Here is a 12,143-nt window from a genome sequence, read left to right as displayed (position 1 = left end):
CCAAGATCACAGGCTGAACAGAAAAAATCTATGCATTTTCTGTCTTCAAACTACAACATTATTGCTATTACACGAACAAAAGGAAATTAGATTCAAATAGGCACCTCGAATAATGATTTAAATAGAAAAAGTGCGTAGCCTAATATTTATCTTTGACTTAAAAATACTGCTGAGTCCAGTCCTACACCTAGATAATCACAAAGTATAGGCAAGAGGGTGGTCGACACATTGCCTCCTAATAAAAAAAATCTAAATCCATCTTAATTTCTGCTTAGTTTAAAAATGTTCTTCAAAGTCACAAATTAAATACTATACTGTATTAAAAACAGAAAGCCAACACTGCTTAATTGTACCTCTTAAGATAGACTGCTTTTATCATGCAAACAATACAATTGATCCAAATAGGCTTGTTGTTACTTGTTGGTGCAGATGTGGAAATACAGCCTGATCATTACCCACAAAAAACTGAATGTGTAAAGGTGAAGCATTATCAATGAAATGTTTGAAAGAGATCCAGTTTGCAAAATGTATTGTGGAAATCTGAAAGGATGTGTTTTCATTTACATACTTTTTTTTATTGGGCAAATTGAATTCTGTGAAATTAAAATCTCAACCACTTGTGCCAAATCAGGATTTAGCATTTTTTCTGTATCTTGAGGGAAACACTTCTAACAGGATTGCTGGGTTCCTGTTGCTGATGTATCTCTATGCGTGAAATTGGATTAGGAAAAGCTCAGTGGCTGTGTTTAATATCATCTCTGGAGGACACCTGGAAGCCTGCTCTTTGTAGCCCATTTGCTGTCCAGTGGATGGAGCCTAAATGGCAAGCTGTCCACTGGCCCACATCCAAGCTATCATCCAGGAACAAGCATTTTAACCTTCCTTTTAAAAGAAGATACCCTCTGACATTTTAGCAAAAACACAAATGTTATTTTTCCTCTCTTGCTCATAGGCATTCCTCCGTTCTTCATACTATTTTGTCTGTCAGCATTAGTGGCTAGGAGGAAATCACTGCACCTGCGTTGGTCAAAGTGTGAGGACAAAACCCACACCTTTACCATCATGGTGTTGCATCCAAACAGAACCCTACCCTTGATAGTGCTTGGGTCTTGTGTCCTCACATGGCAGGATGGAGAAGCAGAGAGCATTCAGGACAGCTCCCCATGTCTGCACAACCGTAACTCTCTCCTGTATGTCAACTGCCGTCTGCACGTGGGCGGAGATGTCTATTCTTGGCTGACTGATGCAATCCGCAGACAATAGGAAATTGTTAGGACTTTTGCCTGACAAATGGTTATATCAGAGCTGAATACCTCAGTGCAGCAACTCACAGTGAGTGTCATTCGGATCTTGATGTTTGCAGATTTATTTATTTATTTATTTATTTTGTTCATTTTCCACTTAGAATTATCTGTTTCTTATCTTTTCTTTTGTTGAGGAGACTTGTTTCCTTACAAAAACAACAAATTACAAAATTGTACTTTAACTAAAGCCATTATGGTACATGCTTAAAATGGTGTAACATCTGTAAGTTACCTAATATACTGTGTATAATTATGGCATAACATGCTATCATTTGACTTAATGTCAACGCTGTCAGAAGATTCTGGACATGTGGTAATGAATGATTTATAGTGGCGTTATGCTGAAGGCATTAGGAATAAATACTCTGTGTAAAGTTTGACTGACAGGTGAGGACATGATAGAACACAACACAATAGAGCTGTCATTCTCTGTTCCTGGGAAATCAGTGTGAAACATTGCTGAAATTGTGAGAAAAAGATTAATAGACAGGACTTTTATCACTTATGATATCTCAAATGCACAATGAGAGACAAGAGTTTGGACACCTACAACCTCCCTGGAACACATTGAACTAATATCAATTATATGATGGATGGATGGTTCTTTATTTCCGGGAGATGGGGAAGGTCAAGCTAAGTTACATTCTGTCTGCCTTAGAGCAGTGAGGTGGTTAATAACCCCCCCCCCCCCCCCCCCAGCCAACATGTGTCATGTTTAGGCACTATGATATTACATTCTATGTTGAAAATCAAGTCAGCTACACACGTCTGATATCCACTCTGATTAGAGCGCTGGTCTTCTGGCTTGTGTAGCAAGCTTAATCTATGTCAGGAATCAAAGACTATTCTGCATGCTTTTCGCTAACCAGTCTAGAGATTTAGTGCTCCCTTCCCTGCCCCACACAAGCACCCTGCATGCTGATGTGCACATGACTGGAATACACGATGCATGCAAAACCTCTTTTTTTTTATGTCCATTTAATTTTTTCATATTCACATGGGGGCCAGGAGACTCCCAGATGGCGCATCTTGCCATGTACATTTTTCTTTGAGAAAACAGCAAAAGGGTTCATGTGCGTAATTCACATTGGGGTAATATCTTTTTGAAGTACTCGTTGGGTAAGGTACACCCCATGGGACACCTTCCTGGACAAGCCAGAATTATAGGTTATGTTTCCAAGAGGGATTACTTAAAAATGAATTCAATTGATTTGTGCAGTATTAATACCAAAGTTAGTAATACCAAATTAAGGTGTTGCATGACTAGATATAAAATCCATTTTGTAATATGACTTGATAAGCTCCTAGCATATTTATGTCCTAATGTATAGCAATATTAATGCCTTTGAATCAGAGAATTACATCTTATGCTCAGAGTTTGACCCGTCATTAAACTATGAATTTTTTGAAGTTGAGATCTTAAAAACAAGCAAGAATGGAAATGTCCATTTTCATGATATATAGTATTTAATTAACATGATAAAAAATGGTAAATTATATTTTAAATGAATTAGATAAGTATTATGAAAATATTTAAATAAGATAATAAAAGTGTGAAAGGGATTATGCTCTTTTGAAAAGCAAAACCTTTGATCAAACAAGAAGAGGATATTTCTTATAGCACAGTAAAAATAATTTAAATGCCTGTGAGAAAATGGGTAAACAACTTTTGAAATGATATAATATTCAGCACATAAGTCTATTAGCCACGCCTGATTATGAAAGTGGGATAGTTCAGGCACAACCTTGAGCATTTCCAGAAGAGTGATGCACTCAGCCAATGTGGCTGACAATCGGTCATCAGCCAGCGAGCTGGGCAATCGACAAAACCACTTGATTGATCGAGTTTCCTTCAACAGGTCAAACCAAATTCCAAGTTATTTGTCAGATTGCAGAGCTACTGAGACATTAAGATGGAAAACAAATAATTCTTCCAGAGAAGCTGTCTAAAAACCCATTTATGTTGTCAAATGTTGACATTCAGTGCATTCATTAAAACATCAACAAAGCATTCCCCATACATGACGTTGATTAGGCTATTGGGACAGAAACTTTACCTTTGTTGATGCCGGTAATTTGATGAGCTGCCCACAAAACGCTGATCTATAGGAAAGCGGTCGCGTCATGACTTGATACCGATTAACCTGTAGCTGCACCACAGATCGCTGTTACGTATTTAAGTACTTAAATCCTGTATTTCACATAGAAGGATGTCTGCAGATTCAGAATAATTACTGGTACAATTTAAAAGAGAGCCCTCATTACAAACACCAGTGGTGTTTTGTGATTGCATAGCAAGTCCTCACATCAACTGTATGTCGCTCTGGATAAGAGCGTCTGCCAAATGCCAATAATGTAATTTGGGGGTATGCAGTTACCAATTTGTGGCTTGCAGTGTGTAGTGCACAGTGTGTAGATACCATTTCTGCAGAGGTGGAAGGTCCAGGGGTCAGAAAGCAAAAGTCCTGCCATGTGATTATTCTACCCATGCGGCTGATTCCTTGGCCAGCTGATTTCACAAATTAGTTCTACCTCCTGGCTAAAGAATTGTGTTAATTATCAAATCCTGGTTAATTGGAACAAAATACAAGGGATGATTTTTACTTCCTGAAGCTTAAATAGAGTCATTCCATCATCTCAAAAAAAGAAGCAGGTTTGTGGTACTACAGTCTGTAGTTATGTCTATATTACCAGTAAGGCCCATTTTAACACAAGGTTTACTTATAGACACTCAAAAATCACTCCCATTGAATGATGTCCAAAATCAAAGCTAGCAATAGCATGTGAAGAAGATCTCATTACACAGTATTTCACACTGAGTGATAACAGTTTATCTGTTTAATTGAAAAAATAAATGCAAGGATGAGTGATTTATATAAGCAAAGCACTACACTACAGTGCATTTCAACCAGCACATTAGGATAATGCATTATTTTCATGGAGTGTTGGCTTGAGATGGCAGTTATGGCTAGGGCTGTTTTTCACATATGGCGATCAAATCTTTTAAATGTATTAAAATGGCTGTTTGCTGCCCTTTAGTGCTTTCTACATATGTGCATCTAGTTGTAATCCGACTGAGACTGTAAGTATTATATAGACAAAGTGTTGGCTGCCCTCTATAGACCACTGATCATAGCAGGAACCATGGAGGGAGGGGCAATATGGTAAGATTTTATAGATCTTATGGATATTTATTCTGATCTGATGGTGTAGCAATATATAGACATATAAAGTGATCCGAAGCTAAAGTGATCAAGAGGTCCTAGTTGTAGAATCTTTATGACACACACCTGGGTTTTCCTTATTCAACGAAACTAAGAGAATACATGATTTGAGGATTTTAATCAAAAACCACTGACATTATATACCCTTAAATTCCCTTGAAGGAAATATAAATTGCTTTGAGACTGAGATAAAAGTCAGATATCAGAATGACATGTACATCTCACAATTAGAAATGGGGATGCTGTGCCCATTTAATCTGCAGTATTACAGTGTTCAAACAATTGTTTTACTGTCTCTAGTAAGAATTCCGATTATGTAAGGAGGCTAAAACAGTTTTAAGCAGAATTCCCTGACTCCCCACATCACATGATCATTGCGTTTCAGACTGCTGAGGATTGCATTCTGCTGACACCTGCTGGTTGAGATATGTAACTACTGACAACAATGGGCTTGTCCTCTGTAAAGTTGATTTAAGAGCAAAACACGAAATTTAACCTATTTGTTAACCATAAGTCATGTAAGTCATGACTATGCTTCAGAGATGCTTAAAGGTTTTGAAGAACACTGCCTAGAATGTTCTTATCTCAAGTAAACAGCCCTCTGCAGCTTCTGGCCAGTACCCAGTCCTGCTCTCAGGGGGACTTGTAGCAAACCCCCACTGCCTTCCACAAGATAAATGTGCACTGCAAACTACCCCCAGAAGTTCATAAAAACCTTTTTTTTTTTGTGCTACATCTAATTTAGTCTTTTTTCATTCAAATAATAATAATTGAACACTTGTTATATACAAACAATCAAGGCACAATACTACTACATCAATGTTCCAAACATAGATATTCACTTACATGTAGAGCAATCAAAATACTAAATAAATATATGATTATATTAAACTAACTTAAATTGTCTCATTATAGAAAATAGTTTTAGTTTTTACGACTTAACAGTGAATGGTTGCAACTTCATAGAAACTAGGTTCTCCCTGATATCCAAAACTAAAGTTTCGGATCCTCACCAGGCCGTCAGCAACAACCTCCAAAATGATTGCCACCCTTGATAAAGATGAGTAAAAAAGGCAGAATAAATGAAAACACAAGTAATGAGCTATTTTATGCTAAATACATATCATATTTATTGTCCAGTGACTTTTTAGACTCACTGAAGCTTTTTTTTTTTTTTACTCACCCAACTATTCTGCATAAATATCTATTGTGGAAACACAACCCCACCTGGTGGACACTTCAGAAAACAAAGTGTTTCCTGACCATGAACTCATTTCTTTTTTTTACAGTTTCATATTATGCTATAAAGGCCGCACGGATGGTGCAGTGGGTAGCACTGCCGCCTCACAGCAAGGGGGTCCTGGGTTCGAATCCCCGTCGGCCAGGGCCTCTCTGTGCGGAGTTTGCATGTTCTCCCCGTGTCTGCGTGGGTTTCCTCCGGGTACTCCGGTTTCCTCCCACAGTCCAAAGACATGCACGTTAGGCTGATTGGAGAGTCTAAATTGCCCGTAGGTATGAGTGTGTGAGTGAATGGTGTGTGTGCCCTGTGATAGACTGGCGACCTGTCCAGGGTGTATTCCTGCCTTTTGCCCAATGTATGCTGGGATAGGCTCCAGCCCCCCTGCGACCCTGATCAGGATAAGCGGGTTCAGATAATGGATGGATGGATGGATATTATGCTATACCAACACAAATTATTGGAAGGATTTGTTTGCCATTACAGTGGCTAAATGTGGTACAATGATTATTAATTTTGAGGGGAAAATTAATTTTATAATAATGAATGAACTAGTAATAAATAAACTGTGTTTTGCATTTAATCAGGTTCCTATTATTGGTGGTCAAAAGATCTGAAACCATCCAGTGTGACAAAATATGCAATAATAGAGGGATTCAGGGGGGCAAATACTTTCCCTCAGCACTGCATGATTGTCTGGAATTTTGCTGGGGCAATATGTCATCAACCTTCAATAAGATAGTTTGTTAGTGCATGGTTGCTGATGGAAGTGAAAAAATACAAGCTTAAGCATCTTTCTAGAAAATCCCATTAATACCTGATTTGGTTCATACCAGGTGACTGAGAAGACCATGATGTATGGATAATGTTCATTTCACACTCCTGAAAGCATTGGCTGGCTACGCATGCTCCGTAGACAGGGTTATTGTAATCTTAAAAGGTACCCTGACTGCACGAATGAAAGGTTTTTTCACGGGATGAAAATGATCATTCACCCATTCATACACACACTCACACACCAACTGTGATTGGCTGCCATGCAAGGTATCAACCAGTCAGGTGTCTTGCTCAGGAACACTTTGACACACCCAGGGCGGGATCGAAGCGGCAGCCCTCCAACTGCCAGACGACTGCTCTTATCGCCTGAGCCAATGTTTATTCAGACTATTTGCTGTTATATACATATCTAAATGTTTAATTCACCCAGACAATATTGCAAAAAAACAAATGAAATTACAAAATGAAATACAAAATCACTCATTTCTCATTGAAAGGACCCTCAGTCAGGCAGTGAATTCCAAGCAGAGTCCACCATGAAGACAGAGGGATGGATTCAGGCAAGGCACAGATTAAAAGTCAATGAATACCCCTTTGAGCACAGTGAAGTTAATCATTGGGGAATCGGTAGAGATCTTATCACCATGACAGCTCCTCGAAGAGGTTAGTCGTTGAAACTGAAAGGGGATAAACTGTGAGGCCAATGGCAACAAGAGCTACAGGGTCAATGCCTAAAAATGTCAGTGGGCAAACAATATCCTAGTCGCTCCACAAACTGGCGTGTACAGTGGCGAGAAGGAAGCCATTGCTAAAGTAACCCATCTGAAATCCCGCATGGAGGTTACAAGAAAGTGTTTAAGTGAAGTGTTAACTGAACATTTTATGGATGTTTAAGTGAAACTCGTTGAAATGCATTCCTGTACGTGTCTTCTATCCTCTATGTTATATTTTGCAGCCAATTCGGAAACGCTGAAAAGTGACAAGGTATTCGCTTTAATAATACACCCCGGCAACTTGTTGCCCCGCAAATGGAATTAACTTTTATTAATGTAACAAATGTGAAAACACACGTTTTCACATTTTCTCCACAGGATGGCGCTTTGTGATACGAGTTCTAAAATATAACATATTTCCTTGTCTGGTGGGCTCAGTTCAGTTGGGCTTTCCCTTTCTTACTAAGGAATATCGCGGATTGGCTATTCGCTATTCATACATATATCAAAGTAAGTTTCTGTGGTCTGTTTTGGGGGTTGAAATGTGAAATAGTGTGAACCGAAAGCTATTGGTAAAAGCTTAGGACTGTAGTCTTATCACTATCGCGTCAGTCGTTGGATGCTGCTGTGAAATGCGATGTGTTTTCACCTGTGCACATGGAGTCCACACGTAGTAGCTTGTCTATAACACGCAGTACTATATTTTGGTTGGGGCGTTTATAGTAAACTAAAGAGATTGGCTAAAATATTGATGTATGTTCGTATCTTTACTTTTACATAATTTACAAAATACATATATTTTCCATTCACATACGTAATGAGAAATTGTAATGCGATACATGAAAAATGAACGCGGTTAACCTATTATGTACACCAAAAATTCAGCGCAATATCAAAGCGCACGGGACCGACCGATATCTCATAACTTTAGGAAAGTATAAGGTCGAAAGTATAAGTTGTAAATGTGAATTAATTATGTTAATAAAAAGGTTTTGGAAATTGTTAAACACCCCTTCTATATAGTCTCTCTTGAATGATATGATAGCACTATGGGACAGCGCATTGTTGGTTTATTACATTGAAAGGAGGACTACCAAATTACCTCGGAACGAAAAGTGTTGCTTGTTTTTTGTTCTCCGGGCAGTCTTTAATTGAATTATATTTTATTGTTGTCTTGTTGTGTAACTGTTTTAATGGTTCACTGGTCAAGTTGAGTTGCAAATGGCTTTATGTTTACTTGCCGTAAGCAACCATCTCATGGTTTTGCACAGATTCCTGCTGTGAAATAATGCAATTAAATACACAGGGGTGGCTTGGAGGAGTAAAGAAATGACGATCGATTTGTTATTCTAATGTTATTGTCTGATATCACACTCTGTTGTCATCATAAAGCCTTTGTGACCCACCTAATGATCTGTACTGCAGGCAAATTAACAACTTACTACTATGCTTTTGCCTTATTAATGCATTTTTTGCCCTCCCATTGAGACCTGAAGGACAAGCAGGTGCAGTGTACAAAGTGCATCTGAAACAATCAACATGTTCACTTTAGAGAAATGTGCCCTGTAACCAGCTAAGAGAAAGTGCCTGGAACAGCCTTTGATACCCCAGCATACAGCAGGCAGGTTGTGTCCACAGATAGGAAAGGGGCTTGCTGGTTGGGGGCGGGAGGGCTTATTGGAAGCCTGCCTGTTCAGCCTTTGATCCACTGTGTTTCTACACCATCTTGTGTTTTTGCTGCTGTCGGCTGCTTTGCCCTGGTCTCTCAGATCTCCTGGCTGTTCCATGCGGTTGTGACACAATCTGCAGGGGTGGGACAGTGTCATGTTGATGGAGTGTTAGTGTCAGGGATCATCTTTAAAAGTTAAATTGCGGAAGCAGGAACTGACTTCCTCCCTTGTGTTCCACATCAAAAAGGCTTTTACGTAGCATTAATTGGCTATTAATTGCATTTCTGGTAAATTGTGTCTATCAAAATAACTTTCACAAATGAAATTTCACTGGCAAAAATGAACCTAGGTCAGGTGTTGAGCACTGCACAGCTACTGTACACTGAGCCAGCCTACGTATATTTAGCTATTGGTGCACTTTTTAACTGTGATTTAGGGTTTCCTGTATTTTCAGGCTTTTTTACTATTTAATTGTGAAGGAGATGTTTTGCTTCTTTAAAGAAAAAGAAGATTAAGATGGAACCAAAAAGGAAAAAGCTTTTTCAAATAATTTTGAGTGCTATCATCTATCAAAGTAAAATAGCGACCTAGCATCACATTTCAAATGTTCTCTGAAGAGGTTATGAAGAGGTTATTTCCCCTTCTGGCACTGTGTTCTGCAGCCACAGTATAGAGATTTATGTCTGGTCTGGTGTCATACGTTTTGAAGCACACCAGGTGACAATATAGCAGTATTACTATCATCACATAAGGTCCTCCAGGGTGGCTGCAGAGAGTTAAGGATTCAGTGCTGCATGTCACAGGCATATTTCATGTTATGTTCCTGCCACTGGTGGTGATTTTTGATGGGCATGTCCACGCTCACACAAGGGGAACTGGGACCCCAAAGAAAAATGTTTCATTAGGCTTGATATATTTGGCTAATTTACCCTAACTATTCTTCACAATTATTAAAGTCATTAGCCTATTTTGTTTTTACAAGTGGTTTTATTTATATACTGTGTAATGCATTATAAAAGAAAAACTCTGTTTTGATTGTGTGTGTGTGTGTGTGTGTGTGTGTGTGTGTGTGTGTGTGTCCGATGCATGCATGCATTTGTGTTCGGGGTATAGTTTGTGCATGTGTGTCATAAAACAAGAATGTGTGGTATGGGAAAATGACTGATAATTCAAGGCTTATGAATCTGTGCATTACAATTCTGATAGAGAGGATGAAGTGAAATGACAGTTATGGTTTTGATATGGTAAGAGCATTGCCAATGCTCAGCAGAGATGAAAGCTGTGTAAAAGCTTAGAAAAACTACCACTTCTAGAAAAACGAGTTTTTAAAAGCCAAGGCATGCATAATGGGAATAACTAGATATTAAAAGCATCCATTTAATCATATTACTGTTGCCAATTTAGTGCTAATTATGGTGAAACATGCACTTTCCATGCCAATAATTCAGCTTTCAATATCTCCTGTGAAATTCCCCTCTGACTATAGTAAAAAAAAAAATCAATAATGGGTATTAATAATTTAATTACAGACAGCTGTCCTAATTTCTGTGGCAGCCATTTGAATTGACTTGCAGTTTGCAAGCCTGTAAGTAGCTATATTTCATAGGAATAGTAATATTAGAGAAGTTATATTCATTTGAAGTTTTCATGTCCAGTTTCCTTGGTGTGCATGCATAATTCCATTTTAGGCAGGCTGTGAAAATGCACATTCAACAAAACTCTGTATCCAACATGGGAATAGTATTTCTGTGGCCATAACACAGAGCAGAAATAATGTATTTTAACTGAGAATTGGTTGGGGACCTTTCAGCTGTAACTCTTAGATGTGGATGAAGTCAGTTAGATGATGTCACCTACTAAGCGTTCAGCATAATAATAGGGTGTTTTTCTTGCCCATGGGCTGTCCATATAATAGGGCTGAAGCTGGTCCTCCTCCAACAACCCTAATTTTTCAGTCGTCAGGACACCGGTGAACTCCCACCTCGGCTAACACAAAGCACTTTGAGAACTTTGTGAAAAATGCCAGTTAGATTCCCATTTGGTTGTGAGATGACAAGAATGTTCCCCGGTCTTAAATAAATGTATTGTTCCAAACTAGTTCTGTCAAAGTCACAGAAAAATGTGCTTGGCATGTTGCATTCATACAACTGCTAACACTCTCTGATGGTTATCGTTTAGCCAAAAAGAAGGATTATGTACTTTACGAAAAAGAATGTTCTGAGTAACAGCAGGTTTCTTCATTATCTTGAATAATAAAATTGAATTGTGATGTAAACCTTCAAATAATGTTCAAGGGACATCCAGAAACTAGATAACCAGAAACGTCCATGTTGTGAAAGTTTAGCCTAACTTTATATGAATGGTCTACCTAATCCCAAACCTTCAGCTCTTAACTTACTTCTCAGTGTACTGTTGTTGAAGCTGGTACTGCTATCTACTTTAGACAGCTGCACATCAAGCAAAAGGCATAAGCATCCCGACAAAGCAAAGCCTACAGTACAAGGCCACAGAGGCATGCTGGGATAGCACGAGAGTCCATGAGACAAAGCGCGGCGACACGGTCTCATCATCCGCCTCGGAGACAGGCTCATCGGCAGCTCTCTCGACGGGGCTTATAAAATCGCGTCTTCCGTCAGCGCTGAAATCAGAGCCGCGACACGGTCAGGTTACCGTTGTCCCCAGGCCTGAGGAGAGATAGGGCTGAGGAGTCGCCCTCTCCGACAGGCTCGGAGACTCGCGCTGCCCTCCCTTCAGCTCTCGCACTGGGAGCAGCTGCGGTCCCCACAAAAGTGCTTATTTTCCCTCATGCGGTTTCTGCCTGTGAAACCTTACCCAACCCCGAGTGTACAAGTGCGATCGCTCCCGCCCACTTCTGCTGTATCGGATGGCACGTCTGGTTCCCCGCCTAAATTGGCACGGCCCCAGATGGGCACATTTGTTTTGCTGTGTTTCAGTAATTTACCGGATTCCTGTAATATTATCGGCTTGGCGCCCTCTCTGTTCATAGTTGCCGCTGCCGTTCTGTTTGTGCCGAGGGTGCTGGACATTTCCCCAGGTTGTAGACAAGGTGCTCCTCCCCATTAGTCACCCCTTTCACATTCTGCCCTCTCTGTATTTGGAGGGGGGGGGGGGGGGCAGTCATATGATAGCATGTTAGGGTGGATAGCATGGCCGCACTGTCATTATTCTTTAGATTTACCTCGAAACGGGTTGGGTTC

Source organism: Conger conger, chromosome 5 (assembly GCF_963514075.1).
Source record: "Conger conger chromosome 5, fConCon1.1, whole genome shotgun sequence".
Classification (NCBI taxonomy): domain Eukaryota; kingdom Metazoa; phylum Chordata; class Actinopteri; order Anguilliformes; family Congridae; genus Conger; species Conger conger.
The sequence above is the reverse complement of the archived record's forward strand: the minus strand, read 5'-3'. Positions refer to the sequence as shown.